The sequence below is a fragment of the Lycium barbarum genome, chromosome 5 (assembly GCF_019175385.1).
Source record: "Lycium barbarum isolate Lr01 chromosome 5, ASM1917538v2, whole genome shotgun sequence".
Taxonomy (NCBI): Eukaryota; Viridiplantae; Streptophyta; class Magnoliopsida; order Solanales; family Solanaceae; genus Lycium; species Lycium barbarum.
The window spans coordinates 95,166,805-95,191,521 of NC_083341.1; positions in this window are offsets into that span (position 1 = coordinate 95,166,805).

Genomic DNA, 24,717 nt, shown 5'->3' on the forward strand with positions numbered 1-24,717 from the left:
TCTTGTTTCTCTTCAACAACTAACACACCTTCTTATACACTAGATGAGGAGTAAATTTGATGGAGAAAAACTGGAATTTTTGGGCACAATTTCACCTCACTCTCTCGGCTAGCTCTTACCCGAGAGCACCTCTCTCTACACTCTTCTTTCTCTAACTTTGGGTGTTGAAATGAATTGCTAAAGTGGAGGGAATCAGAATTTTGTGTCTATATGTCCCCCCTCCTTGACTTGGACATGTGGATCACACTAAATTGAGTCAAGATTCCTTGACCACAACCTTGAAAGGCACGACCAAAGTGGACTGATTTTTGGTCTTTCCAATCCCACTTATTAATCCAATTATGGTTAGTTTAATCCCAATTTTCCATTAATAGTTTAATGCCACACGAAAATTGTGGATAAATTGTGACTCGACACGAAACCAGAAGTTAAAATCTCTACTTCATATCTTAAGATAGTCTTGCCTTTAACTTGTCGCGCTTATTTTGAAACGTCCCGACGTATGAAAATACGGGACATAACATCCTCCCCCCCTTTAGAACATTCGTCCTCGAATGTCGATTTTTTTTTTCCGTTAGGTTCTATAAGGGTTTTGGGAAGGGTTTTCCTTATTGCTAACATATAAATTGAGCAGACAATTTAACACAATCAAGTAAAGGAGTTTAAATTACCTGTAGATGTGGAAAACAAGTGAGGATATTTCTTTTTCATCTCCTCTTCAGCCTCCCAAGTCATCTCCTCCCTATTATTGTTCTGCCACAACACTTTAACCGACGCCACATCTTTTGTTCGAACCTCCTGATTTGTCGATCAAGTATGGCAATAGGTTGCTCTTCATATGATAGCTCCTCTGTTACTTGAATATCACCTGTAGGGAACACCCTGGAAGGATCGCCTATATACTTCCGAAGCATTGACACATGGAAGACCGGATGTACAGCTGCTAAGTCCGCTGGTAGGTCTAACTCGTAAGCAACTTGGCCTACTTTATGGATGACCTGATAAGGTCCAATGTACCTTGGGCTCAACTTCCCTTTCTTGCCGAATCTCATAACACCCTTCATGGGTGACACTCTCAAGAACACCCAATCGCCAACCTGAAATTCCAAGTGTCGACGTCGATTATCCGCATACGCCTTCTGCCGACTCTGAGCTGCCAGTAATCTTTCCTGAATAAGTTTCACCTTATCGACAGCCTTCTGAACCATATCTGGTCCTATCAGCTTGGTCTCGCCAACATCAAACCAGCCTATAGGGGATCTGCATTTCCTGCCATACGGGGCTTCGTACGGTGCCATCTGAATGCTAGAGTGGTAACTGTTATTGTAAGCAAACTCGTTAAGTGGCAAGTGATCCTCCCAGCTGCCTTTGAAATCAATAACACAGGCTCTCAACATATCTTGTAGCGTCTGGATCGTACGCTCAGCCTACCCGTCAGTCTGAGGATGAAATGCGGTGCTGAGACTCACCTGCGTCCCCAATCCCTCCTGGAAGGATCTCCAGAAGTTAGCTGTAAACTGGGCCCCTCTATCCGAGATAATCACTGTGGGAACTCCATGAAGTCTCACTATCTCCTTAAGATACAATCGGGCATAATCCTCAGCTGAGTACGTAGTCCTGACTGGAAGAAAGTGGGCTGATTTTGTCAGTCTATCAACAATAACCCAGACAGAGTCATTTTTCCGTGGAGTGCGAGGGAAACCTGTGACGAAGTCCATATTAATTACCTCCCATTTCCAGGTTGGAATTTCCATCTCCTGTAATAGCCCTCCGGGCTTCTAGTGCTCTATCTTAACCTGCTGACAATTTGGGCACTGGGCCACAAATTCGGCTATGTCCTTTTTCATACCATCCCACCAGTACAAACACCTAAGATCATGATACATTTTTGTCGATCCCGGGTGAATAGAATAACGAGCACAGTGTGCTTCCCTCATTACCTGCTGCCGTAACCCTGCAACCTCAGGTACACATATACATAATCTGTCTCTGTATCGTAGTACTCCATCGGCTGACATCTTAAATGGGGTCTCCTCCTTCTGAAGTGCTGTATCTCTATAATGTACCAGAACAGGGTCCTCATATTGACGCTTCTTTACCTCTTCTACAATAGAGGGCTCAGCAACACCTCGCACCAAAACGCTACCATTATCAGAATCAGCCAACCGAACTCCAAGACTAGCTAGCTGATGAATCTCACAGACTACCCCTTTCTTTCCTGGTTGTACGCTTGCTAAACTAGCCATAGATTTACGGCTGAGTGCATCTGCTACAATATTAGCCTTCCCTGGGTGATATAGAATATCGACATCATAATCTTTCAGCAACTCCAGCCATCTCCTTTGCCGCAATCTTTAAAAGAATACGCGAAGGCGCTCAAATCAGCCCGAGGAATACCTTGGCGTCGTCTCATCAGTCTAGATGCAGACCTTACATTCTTCTCTTATATCTTTCAATTGATATCGGGGCTCAACTATGGATTTTGCCCTCAGTACTAATTCTATCTCGGTACTTTGGTTCAAACCATCTTACACCTTTCCTTAATGTGTCCAGAATATCGCAACCGCATTGTTATTATTGAATCCTTACTTTTCCTATCAAGTATATATATATATATATATATGTTTTTTTGCATACAAATATTCGTAGGTTGCATAACCTTCTTGTACAGCTCGTATAAAGTACATCCAATCTTAATCATAGTCTTTTCTTCTCCTGGTTCATTCTGCTTTGCATGTCTTATTTGTACAAAAATTCACTTGCTGTCTATCTTGTCATACTTCTTTCCTTTTCTTTATTCACCCCTTTGATTTTCTTGTATCCTACTATAGGAGATTTTCTACCCTTTCTCCTTTTGCTACTTATAAGTCACCATATTATTAACGAACAACTCCATTGCCAACATCTTAGCCTCTAATCTGGTATAGCATTGCTATCCCTTATAATATCTCTTGTCATACTCTTTCTTTTCATAAGCATCTACTTTCTAATGTCATATTATCCAAGGTCTTTACAAATAATTCTCAGCACTGTCTCAGATACCATCCTGACTTCTACCCATTTATTGTTAGCTTCCAAATCTTACTAACTTGTCCCAACGAGGGATCTCACTTAAGGTTTTAAGCACTCATATTAAATATATTGTAGTGTCCATTGTTTCCATCTCACACTTGCATTTCTGTTATCCGCTTCCCCCCTTAAAGGTGTACTTATACCATTATCTATTTATATCCTCCTCTATGTTCTCCCTCCAATCTCAAATTCATCTGATCCCTTTTTCAATTCGCTTGTTATACTGTACCATATCTATGTCTTTCTTTATAATTTATAGCTTTGATTATCCACGTCGAAACCTTAGCAAAAATCATGAAGTGACGAGAGCCTTTCTATATATAGAGTACAAATCTCATCCGGTAATCTGTACTCGAGTAATGCGACCAATGTAGCAACTCATCCAAGGCCACATTCCACTCATTCCAATCAATAATTAATTAGTACTTGTAGTCGTTCCAAATTCTCAATTAGGTAGCACCTATATTCTGATTATAAATGTCCAAATCCTCTTGTAACATTATCTTTATCCCAACCTATATCATCTGTTTCCTTTAATAAATTTACAATACATCACTTGCTCCTCAAGCCTACCGTCCTTGGTCCGTTAAGGATTCCACTATTTTCGAGGTGAGGTTGTGTACACGCAGTACTCCTTTATGCCTTATGTCCTTTCTCCCTTGTTGTGTGCCCAGTACCGACTTCTAACTCACTCAAGATCGTATCAAATTCATTTTAATGATAGCCTTATCTTATCACTTCGTCATCGTACTACACCTTTAAGTTCATAAATATATATTCCGCCTTCGTTCCATACTTGTACTCAATTAATTATGTCTATCTTAGGTGCTTCCTTTGGAATTCCCTTATCATTTCTCTCGCCTATGGCTATCTTTTATTCTGTGCACGAAGAATCTTATGCTACCTCTGTATCCTTCGGAAAACATCACTTGTGCATAACCCCTTTCTTATTTTCCAAGCGTATTCTGCCCATCCTTGTTTATTCTTGTCATACCAGTCATTTCTTAGCACTCATTCTACGTCGTTGCTCATTTTTATATAACTTGATCTTTCACAGTTCCGTTATTTGTAGTACTCGTGTCTTCGGCTACACATGTCGTGACCTATTACCACATTGTTATCTCGCTTCCTTCTTATCTCCTTCTTTCAATTACTCCCCTTTTTGTTTGTACTCGTTTTCATTTCCGTTATCATATAACCTTTACTCTGAACTTTCCCTACAAAACTTAATAAATCTTCCTTATTCGTTCTATAACTCGCTTTTCCATTTCACACTTACCTTTATATTCTAGTCACATAGATCACGTCATATCTTTTAATCGCTTCCTCACTAAACTCCATTCATCTTCATAATAATCCTTATTTTATTCACTTTATCCTGTTCGTATTCAACCCCATAGTCAATCTTATCCTTTAATCCCTCACAAGCTGTCTTACCTCACAAGCTATCTTATCAATATATTCCCATCCGTCACAATTCTTTTTCTTCTGTACTGTTGTCTTAATCATACTATTACTTCTTTTAACTATAAACTCGTCCTAATTTATCCCTGCTTATCAATTCAGTCGGTACCTCATATAACACCCTATTAACATTTTCCAGCCTTTTCTAAATCATCTCTTATTATCATAGACCCTTCCAAATTGCCCTAGCATTTCCTTTTTACTATTTTGATATCGATCTCATAATTACTATTACCATCAGTTCAACGATTAACTTATTTCTCGACTTTTTTCAACTCTTATCATTACCGTTGACACGACCTTTCAATACATATTACGAACTAATATCTCATTCCTTTTATACTTGTGGGAAAATTTTAACAGAGTTCCCTCTGTATTTCCTTACTATCCCAGAACCTGCACGCAGGAAATACCAACAATGCCTCACAGGGCCAACATATATATATATATATATATATATACATCATATCATATCATAGCCGCACAGGGCTCCCGATATTAACAACAGTATGAAAATGATGGACTTACCTCGTATGTCTAATCCAAACTGCACCTGTTACACTTTCCTGTTTACCTTCCCTTTCAATCTTTTACTTTACATTTCAATCGTACTTCAAACCCCGTAGGCCGTGACTAGTGCCCGAGTTGGACACTCATATTGTCTGTTAACTATCGTCATTTACAATTAGCATGTCATGATCTCATTTGTATATAAAAAAAATAGGGAGTATTTTAAATTTGTCAAAGTTTTGTGTGTCTTAGGCACCTGTCTCCTGAGGAGTTGCACTTTTAAATAACCACATAGATATATATATTACTACGCAAGCCGACAAGGCTGCCACGATATACAAAATACCAATCATACATATATATGCAAGCCGACAAGGCTGCCATTACGAATGGGTACGCCCCAAACATAAGCCATAGACATAAAACGCATCAACAACTACAAACAGACCCACACCGATGTCCACAGACCTCTAAGAGTAATGACCGTATCATATGGCGGGACAGGGCCCCGCCGTACCCAAAAAAACACATATGAAAACAACATAAGGGAGTTATACCACAAGCTAGGCTCCGGAACAAGGGAGCATTCCAAAATAGCTGAATAGGTATCCTAAGCTGGCGGATCTCCGAAACGAGCGTCTGTACCTGCGGGCATGAACGCAGCCCCCCGAAGAAAGGGGGTCAGTACGGAATATGTACTGAGCATGTAAAGCTTGAAACATAGTAATAGACTTATATTGAGATAAGGTATATAGGGCTCAGTGCAACAACCAGAATTTCATAAAACTTGGCTTTGAACATATTTCATCTGTGTCATTCTCATATCAATGTCATTATAGCGTTTTGTAATCAAAGCTGCATAATTATTTTGTATATAACATATATAACGTGTCCCGGCCCTTTAATGAGGGGCTCGGTATTTATAATCGTAGCATCATAAAACATAAACATCTACGTGTCCCGGCCCTTTAATGAGGGACTCGGTAATAAGGAATATATATATGCCCTCCTGGCCACCGTCTCCATATCATCATATCATCATATCGTCATATCATCATCATATCATCATATCATCATATATATATATATAACGTGTCCCGGCCCTTTAATGAGGGACTCGGTAATAATATAGTAAACATGCGCACGAAAACGTATCCTGGCCCGGGACTCAGTGAAGGATATAGCGATAAGCACGAGCAGAATAATAAGAAACCACGTATATGCAATTCATCTTTTGAGACTCAATGGATAAGCAACTGACCAGCTCTAAAGTGTTAAAATAATATTCATTTTCAGTTCATTTCAAGTCTCATAACAACCTATCACAAGAAACGTTTCAGATTTCATGTACATATATCACTTTAATTTGGTGTAGCTTTTGAAAGTCAGGTATGTCTCTAATTGTGCAATCCTTTAAGAATAGGAACTTTCATACATTATTCATTAGTCACTCATATTGTAGGCACATGACAATGGCCTTAATGAAATATAGAATCATAAGTCATACATGGAACTAGAGAATAGAATTTACCCCAAGGTTCATATCGTTTCATACTTACGTCTAGGACATGCCAAAAGAAAGAAGGAATAGGCTTTACATACCTTTTGCGTTTAGTTGTATTCTAACTTGTACTTGCTGCCCAAAAAAACTTATCCTATATCAAGATGTGTAGAACTACAATTAGTATACAAGGGCATTCAATACGTCTTGTGACATTCACACTTCCTTTCTAACAATTAAACGACGTTTCGTTCGCATTCAAACCAACTAGCGTTACAAGCTACCATTGCCAATTGTTCTTTCGTATACTGATCAAAACTTGTTTAAGAATGACTTAGGGAGCTTGGGCAGTCCATACACCATCCAAAACAGTTTCATACACACGGCTAATCAACACACATCGCATTTCCATTCTTACTTAGCAAATTTCCAGTTTTAACTTGCAACAACACAACACTTTTAATGACTTTACTTTCATGAATCTTGGAACTGTTTTAGCATCATTTTCGTTCTTACAACAGCCCACAATCATTTCAGTTTTAACTTGAATCATGGCATTTTACATTCGCTAAACGTTTGCAACAAGAATCAACATTCAACACACACAATTTTTTACTTCTAACTTCCAAAAACTGTCCACGGTTTTGGACTGCCTTTACACCTCAATATAATTCATTTCTTTAACACCCCACTTCACATATTCAACATGCATACAATACACCACAATGTCCATACCAACAACAATCGAAATGTGACCCAAAACAGTCCCTAATTCTCCCTAAAACAGTCCCTACTACACGGCTACAACACCCTTCCACCATTTCATGATTTTCATCCGTTTATCCAACTACAATGCATTCAATCCATTTCAAATACATGTTCAACAAGATTAAGCATGACTTCATTAGAATCTTCAACACATGATTCATTTTAAATTCGAGCAAAAACAGTCCAATATCCAACATGCAACATCACAACCAAACTCCTACAATCTTTGTTCATTTACATATGTTGATACATATTCAATTCACCACCAATACATGCACAATGAAATCAGTCATGAACTCACCTCACACACGGCTCACTCCCTACTTCAACTACAACCACAATCCAACAACAACTTCCATGAACTATACATTCAAATCATCATGCAACACAAGAAACAACAAACATTCTTACCTTTCAATCTTGTGCTTCACTTGGCCGAAACTTCAATCTATTTGGGTGCTTCACTTTCTTGTTTCTCGTCAACAACTAACACACCTTCTTATACACTAGATGAGGAGTAAACTTGATGGAGAAAAGATGGAATTTTTGTGCACAATTTCACCTCACTCTCTCGGCTAGCTCTTAGCCGAGAGCACCTCTCTCTACACTCTTCTTTCTCTAACTTTGGGTGTTGAAATGAATTTCTAAAGTGGAGTGAATCAGAATTTTGTGTCTATATGTCCCCCCTCCTTGACTTGGACATGTGGATCACACTAAATTGAGTCAAGATTCCTTGACCACAACCTTGAAAGGCACGGCCAAACATGGTCCAAAAGTGGACTGATTTTTGGTCTTTCCAATCCCACTTATTAATCCAATTATGGTTAGTTTAATCCCAATTTTTCATTAATAGTTTAATGCCACACGAAAATTGTGGATAAATTGTGACTCGACACGAAACCGGAAGTTAAAATATCTACTTCATATCTTAAGATAGTCTTGCCTTTAACTTGTCGCGCTTATTTTAAAACGTCCCGACGTATGAAAATACGGGACATAACAGATACCTTATGCTTCCCGGCAGCTCAGAAAACATGAAAAGAATTATCCTACTCACGATTTGGAGCTGGTCGCGGTCATTCATGCTTTGAAGATGTGGAGACATTATTTATATGGGGTTCACGTTGACATTTATACAGATCATAAGAGCCTTCAGTACATCTTTAGGTAAAAGGAGTTGAACTTGCGGCAGCGGAGGTGGTTAGAGTTGCTGAAAGATTATGATGTTGACATTCTCTACCATCCTGGGAAAGCTAATGTTGTGGCGGATGCACTCAGCCGCAAGTCTATGGGCAGCCTAGCAGACGTGCCATCAGAGAGTAAAGAAATGGTTCACGATATTCATCAGTTGGCTAGTCTTGGAGTTCGCTTGGCTGATTCTGGAGATGTTGGGGTTTCTGTTCGAGGTATTGCTGAGTCCTCTATTACAGAAGATATTAAGCGGCATCAGTATGAGGATCCTATTCTGGCACAGTACAGAGACGCAGCGCTGGCACAGGAGAAGACTTCGTTTGAGATATCACCTAATGGAGTGTTATTTCACAGAGGCAGATTGTGTGTACCTGACGTTGCAGGGTTAGGGCAACAGGTTTTGGGCGAGGCACATTACGCTCGATATTCTGTTCACCCAGGGTCGACGAAGATGTACCATGATATCAGATGCCTATATTGGTGGGACGATATGAAAAGAGATATAGCAGAGTTCGTTGCTCAGTGTCCAAATTGCCAGCAGGTTAAGATTGAGCACCAGAAGCCCGGTGGGCTATTGCAGGAGATGGAGATACCGACGTGGAAGTGGGAGATCATTAATATGGACTTTATTACAGGTCTACCTCGTACTCCATGGAGGTATGATTCTATTTGGGTTATTGTTGATCGGCTGACGAAATCAGCCCATTTTCTTCCGGTTCGGACCACCTATTCAGCTGAGGATTATGCCAGGCTTTATGTTAGGGAGATTGTACGACTTCATGGAGTTCCTGTGTCTGTTATTTCCGATAGAGGTGCCCAGTTTACAGCTAAGTTCTGGAGATCGTTTCAGGAGGGATTGGGGACCCAGGTGAGCCTGAGTACAACCTTCCATCCCCAGTCCGACGGACAGGCCGAGCGCACTATTCAGACATTGGAAGGTATGTTGCGTGCCTGTGTTATTGATTTCAGGGGTAGCTGGGACAACCATTTACCGCTTGTTGAGTTTGCGTATAATAACAGCTACCACTCCAGTATTCAGATGGCACCATATGAGGCTTTGTATGGCAGGAGGTGTAGATCACCGATCGGTTGGTTTGATGTTGGGGAGACTGAGTTGATTGGCCCAGATGTGGTCCAGCAGGCCGTGGATAAGGCCAAACTTATTCGAGAAAGATTGTTGGCAGCCCAGAGCCGATAGAAATCTTATGCCGATTAGCGACGTCGACCGTTAGAGTTTCAGATTGGCGATTGGGTGTTCCTGAAAGTGTCACCGATGAAAGGTGTTATGCGATTTGGCAAGAAAGGAAAGCTCAGTCCGAGATATATTGGGCCCTATCTGATTATTCGCAAAATAGGCAAGGTGGCCTACGAATTAGATTTGCCAGCTGACTTGGGAGCGGTACACCCGGTATTTCATGTTTTTATGCTTCATAAGTGTATTGGTCACCCTTCCAGGGTCTTTCCTGTAGATGACATTCAGGTCACAGAGGAGCTATCTTATGAGAAGCAGCCTATAGCCATATTGGATCGCCAGGTAAAAAGGTTGCGGAACAAGGATATGGCTTCTGTTAAAGTGCTGTGGCGGAACAATAACCGAGAGGAAATGACCTGGGAAGCTGAGGAGCATATGAAGAAGAAGTATCCTCATTTATTTTCAGAGCCTACAGGCAATCCAATTCTCTATTTGACTATGTTGTTTGATAAATGAATCGTTGATCAATGATTGTATTGTTGTGATAGTTAGTAAGGAAACTCCCCCAAATTGTTGTATGACCGGTAAGGTTAATTTGACATTCGAGGACGAATGCTCTAAAGGGGGGAAGGATGTTAGAACCCGTATTTTTGTACAGTGGAATAATCCGGATTTATTTATGATAAGCTAAGGACAAAATTATTTTGGGATACAAAGTCGGGATTCTTGACCTTCGAATTTATTTTGATATATAAGTTGTGCATGAATTTATTGGTATGGAACAATTAGGAAAATTCGGGACCAAAAGTGATAAAAATTGGAAGATAAAAATCATCCACAATTTCCATGGTTGGCCCACACCAATGGTGTTCAATTTTAATTGGGACAACACATTAGTGTGGGCCAAGGGATAATTGTACACTTCATTTAAATGGTAAAGGGTGACCTCTAGTCTTCATTACTCATCCTCACACTTAAAAACAAAAGGGGCAAAAGCTGAAAACCTCCATTGAGGCTCACGGCCAGCTGGGAGAAAAATCCACTCCCATTTCAAGCCATCCAAAAATTAATTCCTTGGTACAAACCCCCTATTTTGAGGTCCCTAAGTAGCGTGGAAGCATCGTTGGATCGATCAACCCACCAATTTTCATCTTTGGAAACTCTAGGCTATTGGGAAATTGAAGGAGAAAGGTAAGAATCATTTATGTTTTGCATGTTACAAAGGTTGTATGCTTATTGTAGTAGGTTAAAAAGGATGAATATCATGAAATATAGTGTGTTGGAAGTGAGTTGGGTGTGTGGTGCTTGAGCCGTGTAAATGGGTGTTTGTTGTGTTGTGTTGAAATTATGAATTAATGCCTAGTTAGTTTATTATGATCATTGTAGGGTGAAGAGTGATTGAGAATCATCCATATATGTACGTTTGTAGTGTTGGACGAAACGGGTCACATTATATGACAATGGATGAATTAATATCGCTTAATGTTTTAGTCGTCGTCGTTATGAATTCTATGTTGGAAATAAACGTTTATTAACTCAAATTGATATTGTGATTGTTGCGGACTGATTTGGGTGCTATTGTACATTTAATGTGAATTATTTATTGATGAGAATAGCTTTGTTAGAATGTGAATTTTTGGGTACAACTCATGGTTTGGAAATGAGGAGCATGATATAGGGGTGTCTCGGGTTGGGGGCTGAATTCGGCTGAATTGGAGAGAAATTTGGGTTGTTGGGAATGTTGTATGAATTGCTTAGAATGTCTTTAAATATTGTTAGTATGTGAGCGTATAAGCGTCGATTTTGGCTTGAAGGTAAGTCGTCGAATTGAATTTATGAAAGTTGATGAATGATGGAAAAGAGAGCTATTATTGTTGTATTACCTTTCGGATTGATTATTAATGTTGTTAGGTTGGTTGTTGTTGTTGTTGTTGATTGATACGGCCGAGTTAAATTCTCGGGGTAGCCTATTTACAGGGGAAATGCTTCCCAAATTTCTGTAGAATTAAGGGCGAAATTGGAATTTAATGCCCAAAGAGTCTTTAGCTAATGTTTGGCATTTTATGGCTTATTTTTAGATCGTGGGCAGCCCGAATCATAGTTTGGACTTAGCTTGAGTTGGATCATACTGGAGAGCGTTTGAGGTATGTAAAGCAACATTCCTTCTTTTGGAATGCCTTATTTCACATAGGCTAGATTAGAGCTTTAAGGGAATTCCAAATTCGAGATCCGAGCATGTTATGATCCATATATATATTCTTTGGCACTCTTATGTATGTTTCTATGAAATATGAACCATGATGTATTTGAAGTAATCGCTTTCCGAAATTCGCATAGAAAATGTTCACTTTAAGGAATTTTGTAATCTCTGAATGCCATATTTTTCGCATAGAGGCTCGGATCGCTCCAATAATTTTTATAGGAGTTTGCTTGATGTATAATGGGTATGTTTTTCATAGGCGGGCTCAGTTCGGGTCTATACTCGTCCGTGGGTCCCGCGATGCCCTTTATGTAAATTCGACAACTTTGAATTAAAAAGTGATAATTATTATTCCGATTTCGAATATGACTATTTTACTTATCCTTCGGATTTATAATAATGATTTTATGCATATGATTCCTCACTACTCCGCTCGTGCCTACTATGATATCGTTCGCCGGTTCCCGGGCCGGTTCTGTTGTCGTGCGCTTTTTGATACATTCCGGTGTTATGCTGTGTTTATGGTTCACCGTGCTCCTCGCTCGAGGGCCGGGTTCCAGTTATGTTTGGCGTTATGCTGTGTTTGGCGTTATGCTGTGTTGTGATGTGTGACGGGGATTCGGAGATTTGAAACTTTCTGGTGTTATGCTGTGTTGTGGCGCTATCGACAGGCGGGCGACCACATTTTCCAGTGCCCTATGCATAATTTATACTTTGGAAATAAACATTTTGATATGTATTATTTTCTATATATCTGATTCGATTATTATTCAGATTTATTTCTGTACCTTCTGCTTTGCATACTCAGTACATATTTCGTACTGACCCCCTTCTCCGGGGGCTACGTTTCATGCCCGCAGGTACAGACGCACAGCCTGGTGATCCACCTGTTTAGGACACCCTTTCTGCTATTCGGAGTGCTCCTCTCTTTCCGGAGCTTATACTTTTGGTATATATATTTATTAGTGCATTTGTATATATTCGTTCATGGGTACGGCGGGGCCCTGTCCCGTCATATGATTCTGTCGGTCTGTTTAGAGGTCTGTGGACATGTTTTTGGGTTAGGGTCTTTCTGTATGGATGTATGTAGATGTCGTTTGGGCGATCCCATACGCCGAGGAGGCCGGTCCGCATATGTTGTTTGGGCGATCCTATACGCCGAGGCGGCCGGTCCGCATATGTTTATATATTGCTTGGTTAGCCCTGCGTGGCTTTTGTTGGTATTTTCTGCGTGCAGGGTATATTGGATAGTCCGTAAAACAAAGGAAACTCTGCCAAAATTTTCTGGAAATTACCTAAATTTGAAATAAAATCTTGTCGGCTTCCGCCATATACTAGAATGAGTTGATAGAATTTGAGATAATATTTGATAGATGGGTTCGGGTGCCCAGATCGGGCACTAGTCACGGCCTACGGGGTTGGGTCGTGACATTACATACTCGGTACACTATTCGTACTGACGTCCCTTCTTGTGGACGCTGCGTTTCATGCCGCGTAGGTCAGCAGACAGGTGGACGTGATCCTTAGAAGCTCTACCAGCCGTACTTGACAGCGCTCCAGTTGTTTCGGAGCCTCACTCCAGCGGTACTATTTTGTGCATGTATATTCGAGCACGACAGTACTCGGCTCTTTCTATGTATAAGTGTACTATGTCTAGAGGCTCGTAGACAGATATGCACAGTCAGCTATGTATAGTTAGATGTATTGTATTTTGAATTGTTCGCATCCCGGTATAACGCGATAGCGGAAAGCTTACTACTTATGTTTACGGTGACGCTGCTAATGTTAAGGTTCAGAAAAAAAAATATATGGCTCTGTTTACACGGCTTGCTAAGAGGTAAAGGTAATATTATAGATAAGGAGTGCTCGGTACAAGTATCGGGTACTCGTCACGGCCCCTAGTCGGGTCGTGACAGAAGTGGTATCAGAGCAGTTCGGTCCTAGGGTTTGTCTACGAGCCGTGTCCAGTAGAGTCTTGTTTATGGGTGTGTAGCGCGCCACACTTATAAACAGGAGGCTACAGGGCATTTAGGAAATATGGCCTTCCTTGTATTCTAAGATCGTGCGATAGAGCTATGCTACCAGGCTTCCACATTCCTTTCCTAATCCTAAGCTATGGTTTCAGTACTGTCGATGAAGAGATCAGCTTCAGATGATGGGGGCACCAGTAAGGCCCCTAGAGTATCTCCAGAGCCGAGTAGGGGGAGCCTCGGCTATTCGATTGAGTCAGACCCGTCAGCGGATCCAGCCACAACTCCTCTAGATTTCCTGACTCCCAGGGCGGAGGATCCCGCGGAGGACAGCTATGACACGGATCCGTCGGAGGACCCAGCGACAATTCCTCCAGAGATTCTGACCCCCAGAGCAGGGTACTCCGCAGACAGTGGCTATGATACAGATCCCTCAGAGGATTCGGCGATGACTCCCCCATAGCTTCTTACCTCCAGGGAGGAGGATAGTGATGGCACAGACCCGTCAGAGCACTCTTCTGGGATGACGGATGAGGAGGCTTCCGGGGATACGCCAGTTACTCCCGTGATGGAGGACCGTGCCAGTCCGGCCACCTCGGAGAGCACTACGGATTTCTCCTGTCCCTTGTTCTTGCCATCAGTGAACCCGGAATCACCGCTATTCTCTTCGGATTCGGACGCGAGAAATGACGAGGGTCGAACGAGCGATGAGCAGGCAAACGAGAATGAAGAACATACTTCACACGGTAGCTCCCCGGGCCAGGCTCAAGATGGATCGGCTACAGGTATATGAGATTTTCTTGAAACTTTCTATGTATATGTAATCTCTGCAGGAATACTAATTGACAACGGCAGGTAGAAATTCAAAAGGGGCCAAAGACTTAGCGGTGATAAGTAATAGCGACTGAGATGTCCCAGCCACCAGTGTGAATTTAGAAACCCCGATAAAAGGTAGTTATAGGTATGGATGGGAGAAAATAGTGAAGATTAAACAGGGGCAATATGGCAATCGTATGGTCAGGAGAGTGAATATAAGAGCAGGACCCGCCGTGAGGGCATTTTGGGAACTGTTAGAACCCCGACTTACCTTAAATAATGCGACAAAGGTCGTGCGGGGCAGTCGATATGATTATATTGGCATTCATGTATTAAAATGCATCAAAGTTTCAAGGTTAAGCGTGCTCAGGTGGGAGCAATTTCATGATGGGTGACCCCCTGGGAAGTATGAAGAGAATCTATAAATTGAGACATGGCAAGCAAATGAGTAATAAGAGTAACTTAAGGGAAACTATAGTATATGGGATGGTTAGAGACTATAAGAAGTCGTGCAAGACAAAGCAAACTAGATCGGTGGAGAGACGGAAAGTTCATTACGGCGCGGGAACTAGGATAGGCCTGAATAGTGCCTGGAGGTATCTTGTGGGATAGTTGTTACTAAATATATATGTGTGTATATGAACGCGTATGACACCCACATATGATGGTATCGGTGGCGTGTGTGCCCCAGCAACCGAAGCCACGGTATAAAGAGGGCAACAATCGAGTAAGGGCACCAAAGATCGAGTGACAGCGGGGATAAATGGTACAAGTGTCGCAAGTGAATTGTTATTTTGTTATGGGTAGAGGTTGGGAGTTCCAGCATAATGATATGTGGAAAGGAAAGAGAGTGAGTAGACGGAAAACAAAGAAAATAAAAGTTGAAAAGAAGGTGAAGAATAAGGCAGAAACAAAGACTTTATAAAAGGATTGTTGGCATGTGAGGAACCCCTTAAAAGGGAGGGGAGATCATATTACGAGTCTTAAGTCCAAAGGGAGGAAACTCATTGGCTTGGGGCCAGAATTTAAACCATATCGGCCTATCAAGAAAATAAACTAAAGAAGTAATAACGAGTTGGTGCGATGAAGTAGGAAACCAATGACGTGAAACGAGGACTGAGCAGAGGCCAAGGAGAATAAGGTAAAGGATAAGGAATAGGTATAAGAGAAGAATGACGATCACAAAGGAGACCTCCCCGAAGTACTATGCTACGCTACAAGGCCAGTTTAACATTCGAGAAAGAATGTTCTAAAGGGGGGGAGGATGTTATATCCCGCTTTTTATGCAATTGGACAATTCAAGACAATCGCGGGAAGACAACAAGCAAGGCTATAATTTTTATTTTGTTAAGCATACGAGTTGCTTATGAGAAACTTAGAAGTGGAAATAATGAGAAAGGTCAAGGGCAAAAGGGGAATTCGCGGTATGACTCGTGGAAAAATGGAGAAAGACGAAGGCAAGTTTGGAAATTGGAAAAAAGAAATTGTTTTCATGACTTACAAAAACTAGCCAAACATAATTGGGCTTAGGGAAAAACAAAAACAAATGAAGAAAAAGGCCCAAGAGGGGCCGGCCAAGGGGGCCATGGGCCAAGGCCCATGTAAAGGCTAATTTGTGTAGTTAAATAGAGGATCCATCAATTGGTCATCTTATTCAAGAACTTTCAAGAAATAAAGAAATAGAGGGCAAGAGAGAAGGCCTCACGGCCAAAGAAAGAAGAAGGAGAAAAAAAATTGAAGTCATCCATGTTGGTCCAAAAAAATTTTGTTCTTCTAGTATTTATACTAATTCAAGAGTCCACTCTAAGATGGTATAATTATTGAGACAAGAAAGCCATTTATTCTTGCAAGTTTACAATTTTAGTCAAGTGGAAAAGATTGAAGAAACAGGGAAAGAGGTAAGGTTTAATCCCTTCTTTATATGTTTTTGATGTTTGTATATGATATAGTATGTGAAAGTGGATGAAATTCAAGGAAAATATTGATGTTGTGTTGTAGCCGTGTGGTGTATATTGTATGTATAGTCGTGTATATGTGTTGAAACATAAAGAAATGGTGAGCAAGTGCTAGTTAGTATTTGTTGTGTTATTGATATTGGTGGCCGAATATGGTGATGTTGTGTAGGACAATCGGATCGATTTTTATGTAGTGTTTTGATTGTTGTCGTTATGCATTCCATAATGAAAACGAAGTTGTAATCGTTGTGGAAGCGTCGAAGAAGCTAATTTGACATTAGCTTAAATTCTTATAATTGTATGAATGATGTTGTGAATGTGTAGAATGATAGTGAAGTTCATAAATGTGGAAGAAAGTAATGTGTGGTTGTCTTTGATGGTATTGTGAAATTCGGGCGGAAGTGTGTATAAAGTGGGTTGTTTGAACATTGTGTAAATTGAAAATAATGTTCTTGTATGGAAGACATGTAATGACATTGCTATGATGTTGTTGGAACACATGTATTATAAGGTTGTTGTTGTTCTATTGGAGTTTGGAAAGTCTTGAAGGAAGTAGAATGCTAATTGAGGTGTCGGAATGTACCTTGAATTGAATGTGTGAATTGCTAGTGTGATTGTTGAATTTATATTGATGGTTTGGCCGGGTTCGAATTCCCGGGTTGTTGTTGATTGAAAACTTGCTAGGTAAATGTTGAGGATGGTGTATTTACAGAGGAAATGCTGCCGAAATTTCGGTAGCCAAGTGTTTCCTTAAGATTCTAACTCTAAGTGTCCTAATGAGAGTTTTAGTAAAAATGACCAATTTGCAGATTCTGACGGGATTGCAACGTGAATTTGGAGTAGCAAAAGGAGCGGAAAGAGGTATGTAAGGCTTCACCCTTCGTTCTATGGCATGTCTTAGGGGTAATAAGTCGGGCACGAGCCTCGGGGACAACCCTATTCCCCGGAACCCGCACCTAAAGTTTTCTCCTTTTTGTTCAATAGAATTGAACTAGAAAGTGTGTCAATTGTTGGAAAAACCTCCTACACCCTTAGAACTTGTATAAATGGGACCCGATTACCCTAAGACCCTCACAAGTAACGCTATGACACGAAACATATGTAAATCGTATACGCTACCCCATCCGGCCCGAGGTGGGCCCGTTACTCTCGGATTTTCCTTACAGTCTTGCTTGACTTACTTGAAGTGAATCCAAAGGGAACCTTTGATCCCGATTTCGTTACCAAATGATAAGTACTATGACTCCTCTAACAAGGGAACTTCCATGACGATAATGATACAAATGATGTTAGATAAGAGGATATGCCTATGATACGTACTACCGGAACGACTCTATGACTAAGATGACTAAGCTAAGTATCATATGTAAGCATGAAAATGATAAACTAATTTTTGAATCCTATTTATATTTCCTAGCTATGACTTTATTTTCTAAAAATTTCAAAGTCTATGAACTGACATCTATGATGCCCCGATTTCATTTTACGGTTACCTTAATATTATTCTCCGTTGATAGTCTCACCTTAAAATACTTGTTCCTTCAAGGTGGGACAAAGCTATCACTAGCATCCCATAATGTAATCGGAGGTCACCGACCTTACGTCACTCCGATGACTATATGATTTTTCCTTGGGCTCCCTTGCATGCTTATATGATATATATATATAAAACATGTATATGTATATAAGATATGTATAAGTATATAAAACATGTATACGTATATAAGATATGTAAATGTATATAAGACATGTAGATGTATACAAGCTATGTATATGAATACAAAGATATGTATACGTATATAAGATGTGTACATGCATACAAAGTACATATACGCAAACTATGTATATGAACCTAGGCTGGGGGGAAGGGATATATGGGGGAAAGGGAAGGGAAATATGTTTCACTGCCACCTGATCAGCTGGCTTATCATCCCGGACGCGGGGTGCCCGGACGCGGGATATATGGGTGAGCCGGTGTATATCGGCGCTATGTGGGTGAGCCGACATTGTTCGGCGCTATGATATGACCTACCATGTCATGACCAGACATGCTACGCTATGATAAGATATACTATAACAGGCTATGCTATGATACGATAAGCCATGTTATGACATGATAAGCTATGCTATGATATGACGGGCCATGCTACGATATGATATGATACGACACGCCATGATAGTGCAGAATGTAATATGATAAAACATAACCTGATTTAAACCCTATTTTCCATGTCTATGAAAAAGAAATGTTTCAAAGAGAAAAAGACAAGCCTACATGACTTTCGGCCTGAAAGGGGCCTCCCTAAGTGCAGGTTACTTTCTTATCTCATTATACGCCCTATGACTCCATGATACTATTAATCGTACTCTATGTTACTACTTGTATTATCTTCCATGCCTTACATACTCGGTACACTATTCGTACTGACGTCCCTTCTTGTGGACGCTGCGTTTCATGCCGCGCAGGTCAGCAGACAGGTGGACGTGATCCTTAGAAGCTCTACCAGCCGTACTTGACAGCGCTCTAGTTGTTTCGGAGCCTCACTCCAGCGGTACTATTTTGTGCATGTATATTCGGGCACGACAGTACTCGGCTCTTTCTATGTATAAGTGTACTATGTCTAGAGGCTCGTAGACAGATATGCACAGTCAGCTATGTACAGTTAGATGTATTGTATTTTGAATTGTTCGCGTCCCGGTATAACGAGATAGCGGAAAGCTTACTACTTATGTTTACGGTGACGCTACTAATGTTAAGGTTCAGAAAAAAAAAATATATGGCTCTGTTTACACGGCTTGCTAAGAGGTAAAGGTAATATGATAGATAAGGAGTGCTCGGTACAAGTATCGGGTACTCGTCACGGCCCCTAGTCGGGTCGTGACATCTTCATACTTATTTTGTTACTCGATCATATAACAACTCATCCATGTCAGACAGACTTATATCAGAAGCGAATCAGAATCATAGGTAGACTCAGAAACATAGTAAATAGAACATCAGAACAAATCTCCTCCGAATATCGTAAGGGTCATATCAGGTATAACTTTTAGAATTATATGTACATATCAAAATACATTAAAGACTCAATGAAATAGTTAAACGTATTATCATTTGGAAATCAAATGTTAATCATACCAATTGTCTTTCAATGCCATTCAAAAACATGTCAAACAAAACTTTGAACATTTACGCATACGGAACTCTTTAGGGACATAACTCGGAATTCAAGAGTAGAATTTCCCCAAAGCGCATATTATATCATACCCTATGTGACTCTAGGACATGCCAAAGAAAGAAAGGGTAAGCCTTACATACCTGCGCCGCGACCAACTAGTTACGCTTAAGCCTCCAACTCGTTTGTCTACATGCAAGAGAGTTCATTCATTCATTAGTTCCATTATCATATACTTGTTTTAACCTTTCAAACACATTCACTTATATTCTGCCGAAATTTCGGCAGCACCTCCCCTGTAAATATACCAACCCCGAGAATATGGCTCGGCCCAATTCAACAACAACCCAACCAACAACCCAACAAACAACCAAACTACAACATCAATAAGAAGTTCAAAACACATTCTAACATTAGTGACTCTCTTCTATACAATTCGACTATATTCCATTCTCATTCAATCAACCGCATGCAATCAAACCAATATCCATCTTCATGCATTCAAGTACTTATCCAAACTATTTAAACAAGATTCAAGAACGCTTCGGACAACCACAAAATATTCAAACAATCCAACAATGCACCATGGAACCCGAAACCTTCCAACTTCCATAGGAACCATCACAACACATTCCTTTCTTCAAATTTCACAAACTACACCAACAAACCACACTTTAACAGCATTATTATCATAATTACAAGAAACTACATTTGATTCAAATTGGACTCCAAAAACAGCCCGCAACAATTACGACACCATCTTAGATCATTAAGCTCTCATTTACATCACATAATCCACAACACAACAACCCAAACATACTAAATAAAATTAGTTCATTCTTTGACATGCAAAACAGTCCATTTTCGGCCCGTCCTTCACCACACACATTCCATAATTTTCATCCATTTTTTTTGCACATCACAACAACACATAATCATGCTAAATACACTTAATTCATCACTCCAACACTACTCTACATACACATTACTAAACACACACATGCACGGCCAAACACCACTCCCACGGCTTCAACCTCAACTTAATTTCAATCATGAATTTCTTCCATTTTAGTATACTACAACACATATAAACCATTCATAACACATAAACCAAGATTAAGACTCACCTTTCTTCTTCAACCTCTCAACTTGCCTTAAGTTGGCCAAGGATGGAAACGAATAATCTAACGCTTCCAATAACACTTCCACGTTAATGAGCACCTTTCAATTAGTAGAAAATCTTGAAGAAAATATTTTTCCATGATCATGTTGAGAGGGCAAGTTTCGGCCAGCCTTGGCCGTTTTTCTCCATCCTGTTTTTTTTTCTTCATGTCTCTTGAAATTTCTAGAGTTGATATGATGAATTATGGTCTTCACTTGACCATCACATATGTATATATATAGAGCACATGGCCGGTCACATGCCCCTATTTTTCTCCAATTTTCTGAATTTTTCTAGAGTTTTCCTTAAGTCATAAAGGATGACTTATTTGACTTCTCTTGCAAGTTTTGTACACACATATATAATTAGACCTCCATTATATAAAATGTGGTCATTTAAGGACATGTCACATGGCCAACATAAAATTTCAAGAATTTTCTTGAACTCCTCGGGAAATTACCATTTTACCCCTAAGCTTCCACATTATCTCCATTGGTCATTTTGCGCATTTCTCTTTTTGCCCTTAACCTTTCTCAATATTCCCTTACTAGTAATGACCATAAATAATATTTCCAACAACTCGTGGGTTAAAATATTTTTTGAAACATAATCTTATTCTTAACTTCTCTCCATTGTCTTGAATTTTTCGAACGTACGAAGTACGGGCTATAACAGGTAGGACCCAGCCATCAGGGTCGGTAGCCGGATCTTCGGCATCTGTACGCCCTACGGGGCCAGGCTCACATGCGCCAGTCGGCCATGGTAGAGGTAGAGGCAGAGCTCCCAGTACTAGCGGTCCTCAGCACCGTATTTATGCTTTGGCTGGACGCCAAGATCTTGAGTCTTCTCCTGATGTGGTCACAGGTATATTATCGGTATTCTCTCATGATGTATATGCTTTGATTGATCCGGGCTCCACCTTATCATATGTTACTCCATATATTGCGGGTCGATTTATAATTGAGCCGGAGTCTATCAAACCTTTTGAGGTGTCTACACCCGTGGGTGACTCGGTAATAGCTAACCGAGTATATGGGAATTGTGTGATTGTGATTTGTGATCGTCGTACCATGATTGATTTGCATGAGCTAGAAATGGTAGATTTTGACGTTATTATGGGCGTGGATTGGTTGGCTTCTTGTTACGCCAATGGTGATTGCCGAATGAAGATGGTTCGTTTCCAGTTTCTAGGAGAACCAGTCTTAGAATGGAAAGGGAATGCGGCATCACCAAAAGGTAGGTTTATTTCCTATCTAAAGGCAAGGAAGATGATCACGAAAGGGTTTATTTATCACCTAGTGCGAGTTCAAGATGTAGAAGCTGAGTCGCCGACCCTTCAGTCAGTTCCGGTAGTGAACGAATTTCCGGATGTGTTCCCGGAAGAACTTCCAGGCCTTCCTCCCGAGCGAGAGATAGATTTTGCGATTGATGTGTTGCCAGACACTAATCCCATATCTATTCCTCCCTATAGGATGGCACCCGCAGAGTTGAAAGAGTTGAAGGAGCAATTGAAAGACTTGCTTGAAAAAGGCTTTATTTGGCCTAGTTCATCCCCGTGGGGAGCACCCGTATTGTTCGTCCGTAAGAAGGATGGCTCCTTGAGAATGTGCATTGATTATCGGCAATTGAATAAAGTGACAATTAAGAACAAGTATCCCCTCCCGAGGATTGATGATTTACTTGATCAATTGCAAGGTGCCAAATGGTTTTCAAAGATTGATTTGAGGTCCGGGTATCACCAAGTAAGAGTTAGGGAGAAAGATATCCCTAAGACAGCTTTCAGAACAAGATATGGCCATTTCGAGTTCCGAGTAATGTCGTTTGGGCTAACTAATGCACCGGCAGTGTTTATGGACTTAATGAACAATGTATTCAGGCCTTTTCTGGATCGATTCGTGATTGTATTCATCGATGACATCCTAGTGTATTATAGATCCAAGGCAGAACATGTGGATCATTTGCGAATTGTCCTTGGAGTTCTTCGAGCTCGAGAGTTATTCGCGAAGTTTTCCAAATGCTAGTTTTGGTTGAACTCAGTGGCATTTCTGGGCCACATTGTTGCAGCTGACGGTATTCGAGTGGATAGCCAAAAGATTGAGGCAGTGAACACTTGGCCAAGGCCCACGACCCCTACGGAGGTTCGTAGCTTTTTGGGTTTAGCAGGTTATTACAGAAGATTTGTTGAGGATTTCTCTTCTATTTCTGCACCGCTCACCAAGTTGACTCAGAAGTCAGCTAAGTTTCAATGGACAGATGCTTGCGAGCGTAGTTTCCAAGAGTTGAAAGACCGACTGACTTCAGCCCCAGTCTTGACACTTCCAGAAGGATTGGAAGGATATGTTATTTATTGTGATGCTTCAGGCGTCGGGCTAGGATGTGTATTGATGCAAAATGGTAAGGTGATTGCGTATGCTTCTAGACAATTACGGAAACATGAGCAGAATTATCCTACCCATGACTTAGAATTGGCCGCGGTGGTCCATGCTTTAAAGATATGGAGACATTACTTATATGGTGTCCACGTGGATATTTATACAGATCATAAGAGTCTCCAGTACATCTTCAAGCAGAAAGAGGTGAATTTGCGGCAACGACGATGGCTAGAGTTGCTAAAAGACTATGACGTCGAAATCCTATACCACCCCGGAAAGGCAAATGTTGTGGCTGATGCTCTTAGCCGTAGGTCGATGGGAAGTCTAAGTGATGTACGACCAGAAAAGAAAGAGATGGCCCGTGATCTTCAGCAGTTAGCTAGCCTAGGAGTCCGAGTGGTGGACTCCGGTAGCAGTGGAGCTATTAGTCAGAATTCAACAGTTTCATCGTTAGTAGCAGAAGTAAAAGAGCGAAAATTTGAGGATCCCATGCTAATGCAGTACAGAGATACACTCCCTTAGAAGGAGGGGTCATCATTTGACATTTCAGAAGACGGAGTTCTCCGATGTCGAGGCAGGTTATGTGTTCCCGATGTGGCAGGTCTACGCCATCAGATTTTAAGAGAAGCTCATTGTTCCCGTTACTCCGTTCACCCTGGAGCGACGAAAATGTATCGTGATCTCAAGACTATATATTGGTGGAATGGGATGAAGAAAGACGTAGCAGAATTCGTAGCTCAGTGTCCTAATTGCCAACAAGTGAAGATAGAACACCAAAAGTCGGGTGGCTTATTGCAAGCTATAGAAATCCCAACTTGGAAGTGGGAAGTGATTAATATGGATTTCATTACAGGGTTACCCCGTTCTCGACGTAAATATGATTCTATATGGGTGATCGTGGATAGGCTCACAAAGTCAGCACATTTCTTACCGATCAGAACGACCTATATGGCAGAAGATTATGCCAAGCTTTATCTTAAAGAGATAATGAGACTCCATGGCGTTCCGGTATCTATCATCTCCGATAGAGGGACTCAGTTTACAGCCAAGTTTTGGGGGTCTTTCCAAGAAGGTTTAGGGACCCAAGTGCGCCTAAGCATGGCGTTTCACCCACAGACCGATGGGCAAGCTGAACGTACTATTCAGACTCTTGAAGATATGTTACGGGCATGTATGATAGATTTTGGAGGAAATTGGGATGACCATTTGCCACTCATCGAGTTTGCTTACAATAACAATTACCATTCTAGCATTCAAATGGCACCGTATGAAGCTCTATATGGGCGAAAGTGTAGATCCTCAATTGGATGGTTTGAAACTGGAGAAGCTAAGTTGATAGGGCCAGACTTGGTCCAGCAAGCAATAGAGAAA